Consider the following 18,176-nt stretch of genomic DNA (forward strand, 5'->3'; position numbering starts at 1 on the left):
AGATGAAGAAGATGGAATAATAAATAATCTGCCAGGTTCTTTGTTGCACACAATTGCATATCTTATTCAAGGTGGCTCTGATGCTGAGTCTGACTCAGATGATCCCTCATACGCAACTAAATATGACTCTCCCGACGAAGTTCCATCTACCTCAACTGTGCGGCAGAAGGAAAGTGACAAAAATTGTTTGCAAATGGAAAAAAAGCTGACATAACTGCAGAATTCATACCAGCTAGAGTTTAGAGCCAGCAAACGATTTCTTCACCGAAATGAAAACTCCCACAGAAATTCTTGAATGTTTTCTTGATGACGAGATCATTGAACTCATTGTCAGGTACTCCAACTTACATGCTCAGAGTAAGGGTGTACATCATGGCTTAACGAGCTCTGAATTCAAATGTTTTCTGGAAATTATTTTTCTGAGTGATTACATCTCAGTTCATAGCAGGCATATGTTTTGGGAAAAAAGAAGATGCACGTAATATACTGGTTAGAGCTACCATGAGATGTGACTGCTTTGAAACTATATTTTCTAACTTGCATGTTGCTGACAATGCAAATTTGGATCCAATGGACAAGTTTTCTAAGTTGCACCCTCTCGTAAGCAAACTCAATGAGAGATGTATGAATTTGTTTTCGGCCAGGTTCTGGTGGGTGACCATGGGTCTCCAGATTATGGCATACCGGACACCAGCAAAACTCAAGAAGTGCAATACTGGTGAAAAAGTTATCGAATACAAAATGGTATTGTCCAGGGTGTGCCTCTGTAAGTGCCTCACTAAGCTGAAGGACAAGTGACGCAACAACACCATGTTCCTCATGTTTAGTATTTGGGTTTTTACCCTGATACGGCTGAAAACAGCAAATGTAGCCCAGACATACGGCACCATACCAAAACTTGTAGTCGAACAGAATGGGCTTTCCCTGAATAAAGTGCACCTGTGATGACCAAAATAAGGAACCATGGATTTGTCATCATTCAGGTATTAAGCCTAGTACCTATTAGTTATTTTTCCTGATTCTCTCCCTCTTCCCACCCCCCAAAAAGAGTTTCTTTTCTAATGGGATTACATCTCAAGTTTGTTCTTGCCATTACATTTATTGTCATTAAATAGGATAAGTGATGTACTTCTACACTATGTTTAACATTTATGTAACTTATATTCATTACACTGAAACTCTTTTCAACTTCAGCACTGTTCATTGCAAGATCACTTTTTTTGGGGGAATAGCTGCAGGAATTGGAGCATTATTTGGTTTTATGTTTTTTAATAGTGGTTGTACTTAACAGTAAGCTTATAAAATTCTTGTTAACTGACTCTGCTAAGCTGATATGAGTTGGCTTTCAGTACACCATGCATACCAACCTTTATTTCTGCTGCCTTTGTGTTGAAATGTAAGAAAACTTAGGTGTAAAAACGGCTGTGAAAATTTATCACACCATTAATTTGAAAAAAAAAAGATGTGTAATCATCTTTGATTATGTGTAAATTATCCCTGCTTCATCCTGGTTTTGCATTGTCTCTATAAAAGAGTAAGATACTGCACACTAATTATACATTAACAAGCACAAATTAGCTGGGGCACAAAAAAACAAACTTTTCTGTTGAATTAAGGATCACTGGGTGACTGGAGAGCTCAGTTAATGACTTCGAATAAGCACTTCTCACAGTGAATGGGGTTTAATGAATAGTAAATCATGTAATAAACACCACTGGCTTTGTAATTGGAAAAGTCACTAGCCTGAGCGGCTCTCATTTAAGATTTTAAAAGTAGCAAACTGCTGCTATTGAAGCCAAACTGTCTCAGGTCACATCCCAGATATTCTACTTATGTGCTGTGTGACTTTAGACAAATTACCATCCATGGGCCTTAGTGTCCTCATCTACAAAATCCATCTTTTCCAAAGTACCTAAACATCTACAGGTCTGTGGTATGAAGTAAGAAATATGCAAGTGCCAGCTTAATTGTCATACATACAATGTATCTGTAAGGATCTTGAAAGGGACTGTGGGTCACACTCAAATGGGGAAGCAGAAATTTTAATGTGCAAAAACTCCTTAAACAGGTGTTGGCAGAATCAGGGGAAGCAACAAAGTATGATGAAACATGCAAAAACTACCAAATGTGGGAAGGAGTTACTGCTCAAAACTGAAAGGGCAAGAGGAAAAATATATTCCTGGAACCCGGTAAGAACCTCACTGGGGGCTGTGGCCTTGGCGGAGGAAGGCAGACACCTCCAAGCTGTGACCTGGCAGGGACAAAGTGGAGAGAATAAAATACTTTGACTTCTCTTGCTTCTGAGCTCCAAAATTCTTCCATTGACTGAACACAACTAGAAGGCAGCAAACAAGGAAACTCAGAGTCCAAAGAGGTCAGCTTCCTTGCACTCTAAAGAACAGGGCAGGATGGAGAAGGATGGAGAGCAGAACAGGGAAGCAAACAGAAGGTATCTAGCAAAGAGGACAATTACTGGAAGTTCAGCTGTACCTGGCATGCAATCAATGTGGATAAATAAAACAAATACTGCAGGACAGTCTCATTCCTCATGCTAAGAAGTGGCCAGTATATACTAGTCTGTGACAGTGATTTACCATTTTTGTTGGTTTTGCACCAGAACCAGGAATGATCATCTTAGTTTAAAAGTGAACAAAAAGAGTAAACACACTAGAATTTCCATGATGCTTTATATTTAACAAATTGCTGACATCTAGTAAATTATCTTTAAGCTCTATAACAATTTTTATAAGGTAAGTCTTTATCTCTATTTTACACATAAAGAAACTGAGGTGGGGGAGGTTTTTTGACAAGGGTCATCGCGACCCATTGTACAATTTTTCACCTAATAGAGAACTTGTGGAGACCTGCTGACGATTTCGCAAAGGATGTAAGAGCACAATATCTTGAATGCATTCATTTATCCACCCTTTCATTCCTCATGCATGATTGGAAAGCATAGTCCATGTTTTCTTCTGCATGCTGGGGACAGAGAAGTGAACAAAACAAAGCCTCATCCCCCTGCGGAGCTGACAATCAAGTGCATGACACAGAGAGCAAACATAAATATACATACATACCCACTGGGCCAGACAACGTAGGTGCCAAGGGGTTGGAAATAGTCACAAATTCCTTTACATGTTTTTCATTAAATGTCTTCTTTAATAAAGTGATAGTTCATCAAGGACATCAGCTAGCCAGATGGGCATATCAAGAGGAAAATTGTTTCAGATTAAATGAGACCCAAGTAAAAATTCAGGTCTTCTTTTTTTCTTTTTTTTTTTTTTTTTGAGACAGAGTCTCACTCTGTCGCCCAGGCTGGAGTGCAGTGGTGCAATCTCAGCTCACTGCAAGCTCCTCCTCCCAGGTTCACGCCATTCTCCTGCCTCAGCCTCCTGAGTAGCTGGGACTGCAGGCACCCACCACCACACCCAGCTAATTTTTTTTGTGTGTGTATTTTTTAGTGGAGATGGGGTTTCACCGTGTTAGTCATGATGGTCTCAATCTCCTGATCTTGTGATCTGCCCACGTCGGCCTCCCAAAGTGCTGGGATTACAGGCGTGAGCCATCATGCCCTACCAGGCTATGCTAAATTTATATTAAAAAAAGGTGTGCTATGATGTTACTACAGCTACATCACTAGGTGACACAATATTTTTAGCTCCATTATAGTCTTATGGGAGCACCGCTGTATATGTGGTTAGTCATTGACTGAAATGGCATATGTGTAGCATGATTGTATATGTGTGTGGTGTCTGTGTGTGTGTATGTGTATGTATACACATTGATAGATACACACGTGTGTGTGTGTGTTTGTGTTTGTCAAAATTCTGGTCATTTAAGGGCCTCCTGCGTAACCAGGGGCAAGTGGCAGTCTCTTTGAAGCTCAATTTCCACATTATTACAATAGGAATAAAGTTATCTCATAGAGTTGTCGCAAAGATTATACATTGGGGTAAAATATCTGAGTAGTGTTCTTAATACATCACATCTATTTAATAAATGGAAACTCTGTTACTATTATCAATGCTTAAAGACAAAAAGTATTTGCTTCTCACATAGCATAAAATTGCACCCAATTCCATAATCAATGCCTAAAATTTCATCCTATGAAGTTTTGCAGCTTGTGATAATTTTTTCCATTGTAGAATTTGTACATTTTGTTTGTTTCAATAATATCAATTTGGACAGAATCTGAATATAACTGACCATCATGAATTACCTGTTAAAAATTTGATTGACTGTAGTCACATTCTAGAAGTCTGTATGAAAAGAAAAAATGTTTATAGCTACTTAGTTATACCACCTAAAATTCCATTCTTTTAAAAAACTTTTTAATGTCTGAAATGAATAAGTTAATGAAATTGGCTATATATGATTCTTCTGATATTCTCATGTTTGTTCACAGGAGAATATTAGAAGAATCCTTCAATATGCCCTTATCTTGTTTTATATCTTTCTTTGTTGATGGAAGTGCAAATCTTTTTAGTCTTTCTGAAAATAGCTTTGTAGTGTGTATGAGCTGCTTGCTTAAATTTGAATATCTATTATTCTCTACTGAAGGATTTCAGAATGTATTAATGGCAAACCACATTCAATGTAATTGTGCATTCTCTTTCATGTATCACTCAGTTCTTGAAAAATGAAAATTATTATATCATAAAGAATTATTGTATGTTTCTCAGTAATGTGAAGTGCTGTAGACTGGCCATATAAATACACGTTTGCATAAAATTGGCAATCGAATATGATACACGGAAGAACTTATTTGTCAGAACAAATAGTTTGCAATTCATTATTTTCTTATAGAGAAACCATTATTGGGGATGACTTAACTAGTGCAGAGTTATTTAGTGAGCAATGTATTGACCAGACATCTGAAAAGATTAAAATGCCAATATTCAGACTGACAATTCATGTATGAAACTGGATATATTTCTTACACATGCACACAGACACAAGCATACACGCAGTTTGGGTCTGAAAGTAGTAATTTTCCTTTCTTCTATATGTACATTGAAATAATTCAAGATGCTCAAGACACCCTTAGAAATGGTGGATGGCAAAATGAAGGAGAGCAGGGGTTATTTAAGTTAAAAATATATATATATATTGGAAAATAATGAGTGCAAAAGAAGTAATTAACTATTCAAGGCTTTGCACTCATACAAGCCAAGAGTGCCCATACATCTCTCCCCAAATGTGGTGTATTCCATCTCACTATAAAATAAGAGTGAGAATTTTTACCAAAAGACCATACCTGGAATGTTTAAAACCAAAAATGCTGATTCCCTCATCACAATAGATTATTGGTGTGAAACACTAGTGCTGTTTACTCCTCAAATATTTATTGAATACTTATGATGTGCAGGTATCATGCATGTGTTTGTGGAATTACAAAGATAAAGCACCACTAATTCATTCCTCAAAACCATGAAGTTAACATGGAGAAAACCAAATACAGAAGTAGGTGAAGATTAAAGAACCAGGAAGGGAAGCCTGGGCAGAAGGAGGCAAATGGTGGTTAGGACACATCTAGTTTTTTATCAAACTCATTTCAAATCCCAAAGCAGTCACCTTTGAGGTGTGTGAACGCTGTTACTTCCCCAAGAAAAGGGCATATAAGTGTGTAATCTACAAGTGTGCAACTGCTTATATATATTTTATTTCTGTTAATTTTTGCTTTACATATTTTGAGGTTATGTTAGTAGATGCATGTAAGTTTTGAATTGTTATATCTTCCAGTGCACTGAATTCTATTGCCTGTTTCTCCTTTTATTTATGTTAATTTTTTACTTTATATATGTTGAGGCTACACTACTGGGCACATAGAAGTTGAGAATAATTATTTTTTCTGGTGAATTGATGCTTTCTCATTATGAAAAATTATTTTCTAATTATAATAATATTTCTTAATTTACTACCTGATCAGATATTAATATAGCTATATATTTGAATTTTGTGCTGTATATTTTTTCATTCTTTGACTTTCATATTTTCTGTGTTCTAATTTGAAATGTATACATCTTGTAAGTAGCATATAGTTTTAAAATTCAATCTGATATATTTAGCTTAGTCCTTTGCATTAAATGCATCTGAATACTTGTGCTTTGAGCACTTTGGGGTATATATGCTATTCATTAGTATCAAGTTTACTTTTAACAGAAAGTTCTAATGGTACCTATTTTACATGGTTGCTTTATTGTAACCAAATAAGATTTATTTCATTTATTTTTCCAAGATTCATTGAGGTATAATTAACGAATACAAATTTTATATGTTTAAGGCATACAATGTGGTGTTTTGATATGCAATGATCATTGTGAAATGATTACAATAGTCAAGCTAATTAACATATAGACCTCACATAGTTACTTGTGTGTGTGTGTGTGTGTGTGTGTGTGTGTTGAAAACATTGAAGGTCTCCTGTCTTAGCAACCTTCAAATATATAATACCATACAGTATTGTTAATTATAGTCACCATGCTACAATTAGAGCTCCAAAATATATTCATTCTTACTGAAACTTCATACCCTGTGACAAACATCTACGTATTAAAGTGTGTAATTTCTAACATTAAGTATGTGATGACCATTTTTTTGTTTCTATTCATAAGTTTCCAGATACATGCTGGTAAAAATGTTTGTTGAACCCAAATAAAAGAAAAGCATGCAAAAAGGGGTAAGCTTCAAGATCTCTCAGAGTAAGGACAATAAATAACATGACACACGTGTGAATATACTTTAGACAGTGTATACAATTTATTTGGTCAAGGTAAGTCAGATTAGCTTCTATAATAAACAATCTTCAAAAGTGTAAGAGTATAATACAATAAAGTTTTTTTCATATTACATCTGGCATTATGGCTACAACGACTGGTTATTTCATGAAAACAATTTTGATATATCTCAAATAAAAAAAAAATTCATCCTCTAAAAAGCTCAGTAGTTGTGTATGATTATTATTCTTGAGGAATTAGTGACTTTAGTTTACATAGTTATTGTCTTATCAAAGGCAATGACTACATTTCCTATTTATTTTCTCTCTTGCTTAATTACCTACATCATGACCACATCATCAAACCAGCCCTTTATATCTGCTGTTGACTTGCCAATGTGAATGTGAAGTGTTACCTAAAGAAATGCACTCAAAGAAGAAGACAAATTGGCTGTATAAAAGAACTGGTGGCTCTGACTTTAGCAGAGAATTCCAGAAATTTCAAAATAAGGAAGGAGTTGTGAGGATTACTTTTTGCCCACAGTAACCATGTCTAGGATTACTACAAGGACAACTATATAGAAACAAAATATTGAATTGCCCACATGACCAGAAAACATAACACCCCAGGTAAATAAGTACTTACTCAATTCTCCCTTGAAATTTCTAGTTTGTTGATGGAGGGGACTAGATACTGTGTAGATCTAAGATAGGGTAAATAAGGTAGATTTTAAACTTATGTAAACTTAATATGCTACCCTACTGGGGTTTTCCACCGTACTTGATTGGGTTGTATAATGTTTACATAACATATGCCTGTAAAACATGGTACACAGCATTAACACCAATGGAGTAGAAAGTGTCCAACTGGAGACATCAGAGGGGCAATTACTCCTCCCAATCTCAGATCATCTGAATCAATATCAGGGTTTTATAACATAGGACAGCATTTATGGCACTTAACGGGTTGCCTCAGTTTTCGAATTTTTAAAATAGGGATAAAATATTTATCTTTCAGGACTATTTTCAGTATTTATTTAATTAGATAATTCATGTGCATACTTTGTCACAAATTAAACACTCCATACATTGAAATCATTGTCATATTGGCTTATTCTCATTATTCTCGTAGTTAGGGAAAGTGGGATACCAGCAACTCCTCAGCTACTGCTATGTAGACTGGACACCCTAAAAACACTTTTAAAAACACATTATTTTTAATACTTTTTTGAAATGAAGTAATCAGCCATAGAGTTTTACTTTGGGGACAGCTATAATATTTTTAGACCTCTACACTGCATGTTTATAGCAGCATATTTATAAAAAGACTGTAGTTTTTCAATTGTACCATGTTATCATAATCATCTTTCTGAAAAATTAAGCAATAAATGAAGCCTCCTTTATATTTGAAGGCCTATTGGGTGGATAAACAGGACTGGGAGATACTGAGAGTCAGAGCTCTTTCACATGCCTGCAACCAATGCCCATTCACGGCTGAAGGATGCAGGAAGGACAGTGTAAACACGCTTAAGCCTTTCTACTGTGTGTTTCTGCCTCTTCAAGCCTCTCCTATTTATGTGTTTGTGTGCATGTGTATGTATACGTATATTTGTATTTATTTGTACACACACACTCATGATTTGTTACTTGAAGTGTGGAAAATATTCAAGTTCCACAGAAACAACTGAAATGAATAGCAATGAAAAGAATTTTGTTGTTGTTTTTAGAGACGTGGTCACCCAGGCTGGAGTGCTGCAGTGGTGTGATCATGGCTCACTTCACTGCAGCCTCAACCTCATGGCCTCAAGTGATCCTCCCATCTCAGCCTCCTGAGTAGCTGGGACTACAGGCACAAGCCACCATGCCTGGCTAAGTTTTACTTTTTTAGAGACAGGGATCTCACTCTTTTGCCCAGGCTGGTCTCGAACTCCTAGGCTCAAGTAATGCTCCTGCTTCAGACTTCCAAACTGCTGGGGATCCAGGCATGAGCCGCCATGCCCAGCCAGAGTATTTTAAGTACATGTTCAAAGGCAGAACTCATGTTGAAGATGCAGTCATGGGCTGGAGTGGAAAAATAAAAACACTTCAGTTTTGGAGACTTTGCATGAAGCACATAATTATTATAAAGATGAGAATACATTTGAATCTGGCATCAAAGGAAATGCTAGAAAGTAGTGTGACTATTAGCGTGGTGATACAGGCTGGTGGGATGAGGAGCTTTTAAAAGGGCCATGTTTAAATCTGGGATGATTTATTTTCTAATCAGAATGCCAAAGCCCTCATGGTCATACAGCTATATTCAAAGACACACAGGAGACAAACTCATTAAATTTGGATGAATATTTTAGCAAAGTAAATTGAGACAACCACAATATTTGCCTAGTTTGTGTCTGTTCTGAAAAATCTTAAGATAAATGTCCCATTTCTCTCTCCTTTTTTTAATCTTTCCAACTGTGAAAACATGAATTCTGGGCACCAGGGAAAGGTCTAGAGACTTAATGTCTGAAATAATATATTTTCACTTTCAGCTAAATGACTTAAATCAGTTATTTTTGCCTCATTACTCCCTTCTCTAAACCCCAGATGCATCGTCTAGTTTCTTTGTTCCAGAAAGATTCTAGGTTAAAACAGAGTGACATATAAGCTTGCTGAAATTTTCCATTGGAAGTGGAGGCAGAAAATGAAACTATTATTAATGCAGTATGCTTCTGAAAATACCTAGAACATTTCTACTTCCTCCCCTTCAGTACAGCTCACTTGCTGTGGGAAGCAGTCACTGTCAGAGACTCCAAATCTCAAATGCATTTTAAGTGGAGTGTCAAATACCGTGAACACAGGGAGTGCTAAATTCACTCTCCCTGAATTACTCCCAGTATCTGCTCAGCAGAGTTCAAGACTATCATGAAGTACTAGCAATAATATTAGATTGCAATTCATGCGGTAGGATGTGTGAGTTTCTGGTCAGGCCAGTTCACATCGCTGGACCTCGGTTTCTCTACACAGGAAATGAGAGCTTCTAAAGTCTTCTGCTGTACTGAAACTATATACGTATTTTAGTAAAAACCAAAGGTTTATGCCACATTATTGTGCTTTATTACAAAGATTTATAATTACATTGACTACGGGCCTCTATTACACAGAAAAGTTTTTCCAGCTTTACTAAGATATAACTGGCAAATAAAAATTATATATTTAGATTAGCTGAGTGTGGTGGCAGGCACCTGTAGTCTCAGCTACTTGGGAGGCTGAGGCAGGAGAATCGCTTGAACCCCGGAAGTGGAGGTTGCAGTGAGCTGAGATTGCACCACTGCACTCCAGCCTGGGTGACAGAGTGAGAATCTGTCTCAAAAATTTGTGTATATGTATATTTAAATATATAATTAAAGTGGGTCACTTGATACAAACACAGTGTAAATTTTGCAACTTGATATTTTGATGTACAAATACATTATGAAATAATCACCATAATTAACACATCTGTTGTTTTATTTATAATGAACTTGTGTGTGTGTGTGTGTGTTGTGAGAATACTTAAGATCTACCTTCTTGCAAATTTCACGTATGCAATATACTACCATCAACTCTAGTAACATCGCCATATAGCAGATCTCTGCGAGGTGTTTGTCTTATAGCTTCACGTCTATCCCCCTTGACCAACAATTCCTATTTCATCCATCGTCAGCCCCTGGCAACCACCCTTCTACTGTCTGCTTTTATGAGTTTGACTATTTCAGATTCCATGTACAAGTGAGGTCACACAGCGTTTGTCATTTCATGTCTGGCTTATTTTACTGGAGGGGAGAGCAGAAATTTTATAGATGGTTTCAGAAACATTGTGTTGTTAACATTATTGTCCAGGTTTATGCATATTGTTGCAAATGACAAGATTCTCTTCTTTTTAAAGGTTACATAACATTCCATTATATATATATATATATATATACACACACACACACAAATTATATTTCATCACATATGTATTATGAATTCATATGTGTATGTATATACACACATATACAGTCATGCATCACTACTAATGGGGATCGTTTTGAGAAGCGTGTCCTTAGGCAATTTCGTCCTTGTGCAAACATCACAGAGTGCACTTACACAAACCTACATGGTATAGCCTACTACACACTTATAATAGGCTATAAATCTGTACAGCATGTTGCTCTACTGAATACTGTAGGCAATTGTAGCACAATGGTTAATATTTGTGTATCTGAATGTATCTGAACATTTTAAACATACAGTAAAAATACACTATAAAAGATTTTAAAACGGTACCCTTAGGGCACTTTCCATTAAGGGATCTTGCAGGACTACAGGTTGCTCTGGGTGTGTCAGTGAGTGAGTAAATGTGAAGGCCTAGGACATGACTGTACTCTACTGTAGAGTTTATAAACACTGTACTCTTCAGCTACGCTAATTTTTTTTTTTTTTTTTTTTTTTTTTAGATGGAGTTTCTCTCATTGCCCAGGCTGGATGGCAATGGTGCAATCTTAGCTCACTGCAACCTCTGCCTCCTGGGTTCAAGCCATTCACCTGTCTCAGCCTCCCAAGTAGCTGAAATTACAGGCATGCACCACCATGCCTAGCTAATTTTTGTGTTTTTTAGTAAAGACAGGGTTTCACCATGTCGGCCAGGCTGATCTCAAACTCCCACCCTCAGGTGATCTGCCTGCCTCGGCCTCCCAAAGTGTTAGGATTACAGGCGTGAGCCACCGTGCCCTGCCAGGCTATGCTAAATATATATATATAGAAAAGGTGTGCTATGATGTTACTACAGCTACATCACTAGGTCTTACAAATTTTTTAGCTCCATTATAATCTTATGGGAGCACTGCTGTATATGTGGTTAGTCATTGACTGAAATGGCATAAGTGGAGCGTGCTTGTATATGTGTGTGGTGTCTGTGCGTGTGTATGTGTATGTATACACATTGATAGATACACATACATGTGTGTGTCTGAGTGTTTGTCCCATTTTCTTCATCTGTCCTGCTGTTAAAAGATACTGTTTTCTATATCTTGGATTTTATGCATAATGCTGGAATGAACATGGAAATACAGACATATCTTCGAGATACCAATTTCAATTTCACTGGATATCTACCCTGCAGAGACATTGCTGGGTCATCTAGTCCTCCTGTTTTTAAGGAGGAGAAGATTCATGCTGTTTTCCATAATGGCTGTACCAATTTACATTCCTGTGAACAGCATACATGAATTTCCTTTTCTCCATGTCCTTGCGCGCAATTTCTTCTGTCTTTTTGATAGTAGCCATTTTAACCGTTGTGGGTGGTATGACGTTGTGGTTTTATGTGCATGTCCCCCATGATGAGTGACGTTGAGCCCCTTTCCATATGTCTGTTGGTCGTTCATATATATCTTTCAGAAATGTTTATTTAGGTCCTTCGCTCATTTTTAAATTTCGGTTTTGTTTTTTTACTATTAAGTTGTTTGAGTTTCTTATATATTTTGATATTAACTCTTTACCAGATGTATAGTTTGCAAATATTTTTTCCTCTCCATAGATTGCCTTCTCAATCTGTTGATTGTTCCCTTTGCTCTACTGAAGCATTTTAGTCTGATGCAATCCTACTTGGCTGTTTTACTTTTTCAGTCTGTGCTTTTGCTGTGACATCCAAAACATCTTTACCTAGACCAAAATCAAGACGACTTTCCTGTTTTCTTATAGTTATTTTGTTTCAGTCTTACATTTAATATTTAATCCATTTTGAATTTATTTTTGTACCTGATGTTTAATAATGGTCCGATTTCATTTTTCTGCATGTGGATGTCCGATTTTCCTAACACCAGTTATTGAAGAGACTATCCTTTTCCCACTGTGGGTTCGTGGAAACTTTGGTGAAGATTGGTTGACAGTAAATGTGCGGAAATTCCTGGGCTCCGTGTTCTGTACCACTGGCCTACCTGTCTGTTTTTATGTCATTACTAACCACTTTAATTGCTCTAGCATTTTAACATATTGTAAAATCAGAAAGGGTGATGCCTCCAGCTTTGTTCTTCTTACTCGAGATTGCTTTGGCTCTTTGAATCTTTTGTGGTCCCATTTGAATTTTAGGAATTTTTTTAGCTGATTCTGTAAAAAATGCATTGGGGCACTGTCATGTCGGGTGTGCTGAAGAAGACCACTAGGACTTGTGGGAGTCCATAGGAGTGAAGCAACTAGAGCCAGTCTGCTAAAACGTAAGAGGCTAACAGTATGGTACAGAAAGATTACTGATGTTCTTGAGTAAATCCCTAAACGTGCAGCGTCTAGAAAGTATACAGAACAGATTATAAAGGAGAAGCTGACTATAGGTAAAGTGGAACCAGATGTTAAGAAATTAGAAGATCACCTTCAAGGTAGTCAAGTACAAGAGGTGATTCTTCACTTTGCAGATGAACTAAGTCTGGCGAGGAAAATGAGGCTGAGGAAACCAAGGGAGCTCTTAGTGGAAGAGCCTCCCTCCAGTCAGTGGAAATGGCCAATATAATTATTAAATGACTTTAGTGGGTTGATGGGAAACTGACGTAACTAGATAGACTCTGTTATATTAAGAGTGTGTCCATATTATTGACATTTTGTAATCAAGAAAACCGATATAGAAATTATTTGGGGGGCTTGTTAAAATTAGTGATTATGGTAACACAGTCCTGTGGATTAATTTTTGATTTGTAAAGTATTCACATAGATTATTACAAAGATGGTATTTCTTTGAACAGAGAGGTCCTGGAAAGATCTGAAATTAACTAGAAAAATTCTTACAAATCTTCAATGCAGAAGCCATTTTCAAAAAGTAAATTTTCCTTAGTAGAATCTTCAATGCATCATTTAATTTTTTTATTATCCTGAAGAAGAAAAGGCCCTTAAATATTATTGTCTAAACAAATGTATAGATCACTGTTTGAAGTAAGTAGTAAGAGTGAATATTTTCAAATTTGATACAATAGCCCAACTCACTGAAAATTTGAAATTGTACTTAACCTTCTTGGCTGTGATCTTATGTATGTATAGAAAAATTTAAATATATAATTATATACTGATGACAAATTCCATAATAAATGTCGTTTTATTTTACTCATTATTTGAATTATTCCATTTACTCTGTTTTCATAGTCATAATTTTATGATATTTTATTGTTAATGGATTATATCTGAAAACTATCAAATTAGATAGAATACATTGTACAGTTGAAGAAATTGATTTGGTACTTGAAAGAAAGATTTCTTATTGCATATTAGTAGTCGGAAAAATTTTTCCTTTTGTCATGTTTGTGAAAGCCCATGGCCCATAGCCTTTAATTTTCTTAATCAACCTAATTACATCAGGATAGAGGTAGAATTTCTGTGAAAGAATGGACAGTAAGAGTTCCTAAAGTTTTATCTGGCATACAGATAGGACTATATTCAAAACATCTTAGTCATGTGGCTACAGATTCAAGGTGGAATCACTAAGTAATTTGCACTACATTTCTAATATGAGTTTAGGTAAGTATCCAAACAAGACAAATGCTGCACAAGGAAAGAAGCTGACAAGCTGAAGGTTAAACAAAAATAAAATTACTTTACATGTGATAAATGCATTGGAATTGAGACTGCATTAAATCTGTAGATCACTGTTGTAAGCACTGACAGACACCCGTGTTCATGGATTGAAGATATAATATTATTAAAAGACCCATGTCTTTTTAAGCTTTAAAATACTAAAATGTAAATTGACACATATAACTGGAAAATCCAGGTGTAAGATAGCCTTCAAGCAAAGTTAGACTGGCGAGATCATCAGATCAGCCTTCTGTCTGGGACCTTCATATTTATAAAGTTTCTTCAGCTTGTTAGTAAAGGAAGCTTCAGGGACTTCCAGCTTTATCTCTACAGCTTGTTATGCCAAAGGAAAAGAGCATATTAAAAATAATCTTAATTTCAAAAAATTCCTATGTGTTGGTTACAGACCAACACTATTAACCTTGAGGAGATGTTAAAAATCTGACAGACCTCTTGGGAAACAATGTGTGTATCTGTAGGGCGAACCCATCAGGTAGACACTGCAGTGAGCTTTCCGTGTCCTATTTTTTCTCCTCTTTCTGGGTTCACAGGAAATTGTATTTCCAAGTCTTTCTTGCACTGAAGTGAGAGTATATGATAATACTTGTGCATATTTTTCATAAAAGACTGTTTAATAACAAAATGTAATAGTTCTTCTTTTTCATTCTTGTGGATTGGTGAAAGCAGATGACTATAATATAGTGCACCAGCTTTTTGTAAAAAATATGCAGCCCAAATTAAAAGGTTGTGCCTAGACAAAAAACACTCAATTACATCAGACTGGCAGGAACAAGGGAAAAAAAAGTTTTATTTTGTTAAGCCACCAAATTTTACAGTTGTTACAGCAGCACAACCTCCAAGCTGTCTGATGCCGACTTAATGGTGATCCAGAGATGGCCAGTGATGGATAGATGTGGCAATGTAGCTGCATCCAACACAAAATGGTGCTTAGGCAAAATGTGCTTGATTTAGTCCTTTATGTTTTCATAATATAGTCTAAAAAATGATGAAAGTGTGATGCAGTCACATACCTTGTAAGACATAAGATGATTTTTACTATCTTCAGAGTTACAAAATCAAGGTCAGTTCAAATGAAAGGAAAAGAAAATAAATAATTCCCTGAACTCAAAGAGCCACGATGAAACAATAAATCTTCAGAGCTTATCTCCTGGTGGTGACATATGCCGCAAAGCAATGGGGCACATCAGTCAATGTGCTCATTTTATCAGAGCCAATAAATGCTTCCTTTTTAAAAATTGTATTACATTGGTGTGCGTAAAAACACATAGACTCACATGCATGTACACACAAAAATTATCTATCACTTGATGTTTTCTTTTGTTCTCAATTTTGGTAGTTTCTATTATGATTTTATATCTCCTTTATAATGATATAAAAAATTGCAGAAAATCTTCTGATTTTTATAATATTTTAAATTTCATGTAGAAATTGAATTAGAGTTAAAAACTAGAATTAAACATCCACATTAAATTAGAAAATATGGTCAGTATGTCATTTACCTCTGATTGTGTAAACTGCCAAAATTTTGACAGTACATAATATTGCAAATATCCCTTACTAATCATTTCAAAGTTTATATACTCAATTTTAATCATTTTGTAATTTTATAGAGAGCATTTTGCTTTGCATTCTCTGCTAATCCAGGGCAAGGAGGAGATATGGTAGCAAGCATCAGGAAATAGAGACTTACCTCAAGAGTTAGAATTCAGGTCTGAGACTTCATCTCTATGGACAGCTACACTGAAAAGGAAAGACTGAAGATTTTGTTCATTTTTCCTAGATATTACATAAAATTTGTCACTTTAGAGATTCTTTTCCCATTTGCATTTTTAGGTCCTTTTTATAATTATTATGATTCTGTTATGCTATTGATTTTTGTATAACAAATTTGTATGCAGCTATATTTTATTTTTTAAATTCTACTTGTTTATTATTTTTATTATTCTTTATATCTAGGTTTCCTAAATATGAAATTATTTTTTAAGTTAATATTTTAGTTTATGTAATTGTAAATCATCTTTTAGTTGAAACATTTAAAACATATAGGTCATTAAATTATAGTTAGTGGACTTTGTTGTGCTTACATAGGATGCATTTTATTTACATACAGCTATATTTCATCTCAAATTAGATTTTATGTTAGAGATCTCTTCACCTGATGTCTTGATCGAGATTCCAAAACATTTTTGGCTGCCCTTGAACATTTCAGGGCACAGCTGCTTGCCGCCTCTCCGGGTGCTTTGTTGAGAACAGTGGCTCCGCTGGAGTTGACATGGACGATCTACAGGAAATATTTAAGCCACCATCTCCCCACATGCTCCAGCTGTCCCTATAAAAGGCAGGATTTTAGAACAGAGATCAAAGCACAAAAGAGAAGAGAGAAACTGAGGCCCAGAGAAGGGTCTTCATCTTGAGGCCCACTCCCTGGGATGCCCATAAAAATTCAGGCTGGGACCATCTGAAATTCTGAAGTGGTAAGTCTTCTGGGTGATGGGATCCAGCCTCCTTCCACACTTCTGGCCTTGGCCTGTTAGCCCAGAGCCTTCGGTGTATGTATGTTTGAAGGGAAAGGCCAGTATCTCTTTTTTGTGCAATTCCAGGGGTACTAATCATATTGTACCCTGCTATGGTTTGAATGATGGTGTTCTCTCTAAAATTCATGTTGAAACTGAATCCCCAATGCAACAGTATTAGGAGCTGTGGCTTTTGTGAGGTGATTAAGTCATGAGAGTTCCACCCTCATAAAGGGGATTAGCATCCTTATGAAAGGGCTCAACTCTGAAGGGAGTGCTTTCTTGCCTTTGCACCATCTGCTATTTGAGGATCCAGCCACAAGGTGCCATCTTGGAAGCAGAGAGCAACACTCACCAGACACCAATACCAGCGACTGGATCTTGAACTTCCCAGCCTCCAGCCACAAGAAATACATTTCTGTTCTTCATAAGTTACCTAGTTTAAGATACTTTGTTACAGCAGCACAAACAGAAGAATACAGGCTTTGTAGAGTTAGATCAGTCCAGCTATATTTGATGAGGCTATAAGCTACTTTGAAGATTAGAAACATCAGGGTAAAGAGTCTAGAATGATAGTATGTCTTTTAATAATTGGTGCTGTAATATTTCCAACTTTTATATTTTTACATGAGTCAAATGTTGATCTCAAATGCCCTTTGAATTCTGTGGGACCAATTTGTAGTACTCAATTTTCAGAATAGTAAGTCTTTATAATTTTACATTTCAATTAATATTCAAAAACTTGATCTTTATTGGTAATAAACCCACATATCTCAGCTAACACAAGTTAGTCTTTTCAAGGTATGCATACTAAAATTTGTCACATTTTCAAGGTTTCTGCACATATATGACTTACTGAAGGGATGCAGTAAATAGATGTTGCTCTGAGAATAGTGTTATAAGTTGACATAAATTTCCCACTGTCTATGTGGACAAATGATCAAAATGACAAAATGATCATTTTCTTTGTGTTTTATTTTCCAGTGATGATTGTTCCAAGAACACAGTGAGTACTCAGTAAATGTTTGTTGACTAAATTTTGTGGAAAGTCCTTCATTGTCCTTCAAGTGGGAAGTGGGTTTTCCTGAAATACTGCTTGTTTCAGGCTGCAATAGTCTGGGGGAAAGAAAATAAAAATTTCAAAATTTTCACTCATCTTTCTTCAGTGAAAAAATCAGTATTAGAAAGTTCCCAAACACCAGTGAATATTTATAATAAATAATAATTATAATAGGCTGAGTGTGGTAGCTCATGCCTGTAATCCCAGCACTTTGGAGGCCTAGGCAGGCGGATCACTTGAGGTCAGGCGTTCAAGACCAGCCTGGCCAACATGGTGAAACCCTGTCTCTATTAAAAATACAAAAATTAGCCAG

The 18,176-nt window shown here is 36.1% G+C and overlaps 1 pseudogene; it reads left to right on the top strand.

The window, feature by feature from the left end:
- Positions 1-269: 269 nt before the first annotated feature.
- Positions 270-13,217, top strand: LOC112634971 (annotated as a pseudogene).
- The last annotated feature ends 4,959 nt before the right edge of the window (positions 13,218-18,176 follow it).

This window comes from Theropithecus gelada, chromosome 11 (assembly GCF_003255815.1).
Source record: "Theropithecus gelada isolate Dixy chromosome 11, Tgel_1.0, whole genome shotgun sequence".
Classification (NCBI taxonomy): domain Eukaryota; kingdom Metazoa; phylum Chordata; class Mammalia; order Primates; family Cercopithecidae; genus Theropithecus; species Theropithecus gelada.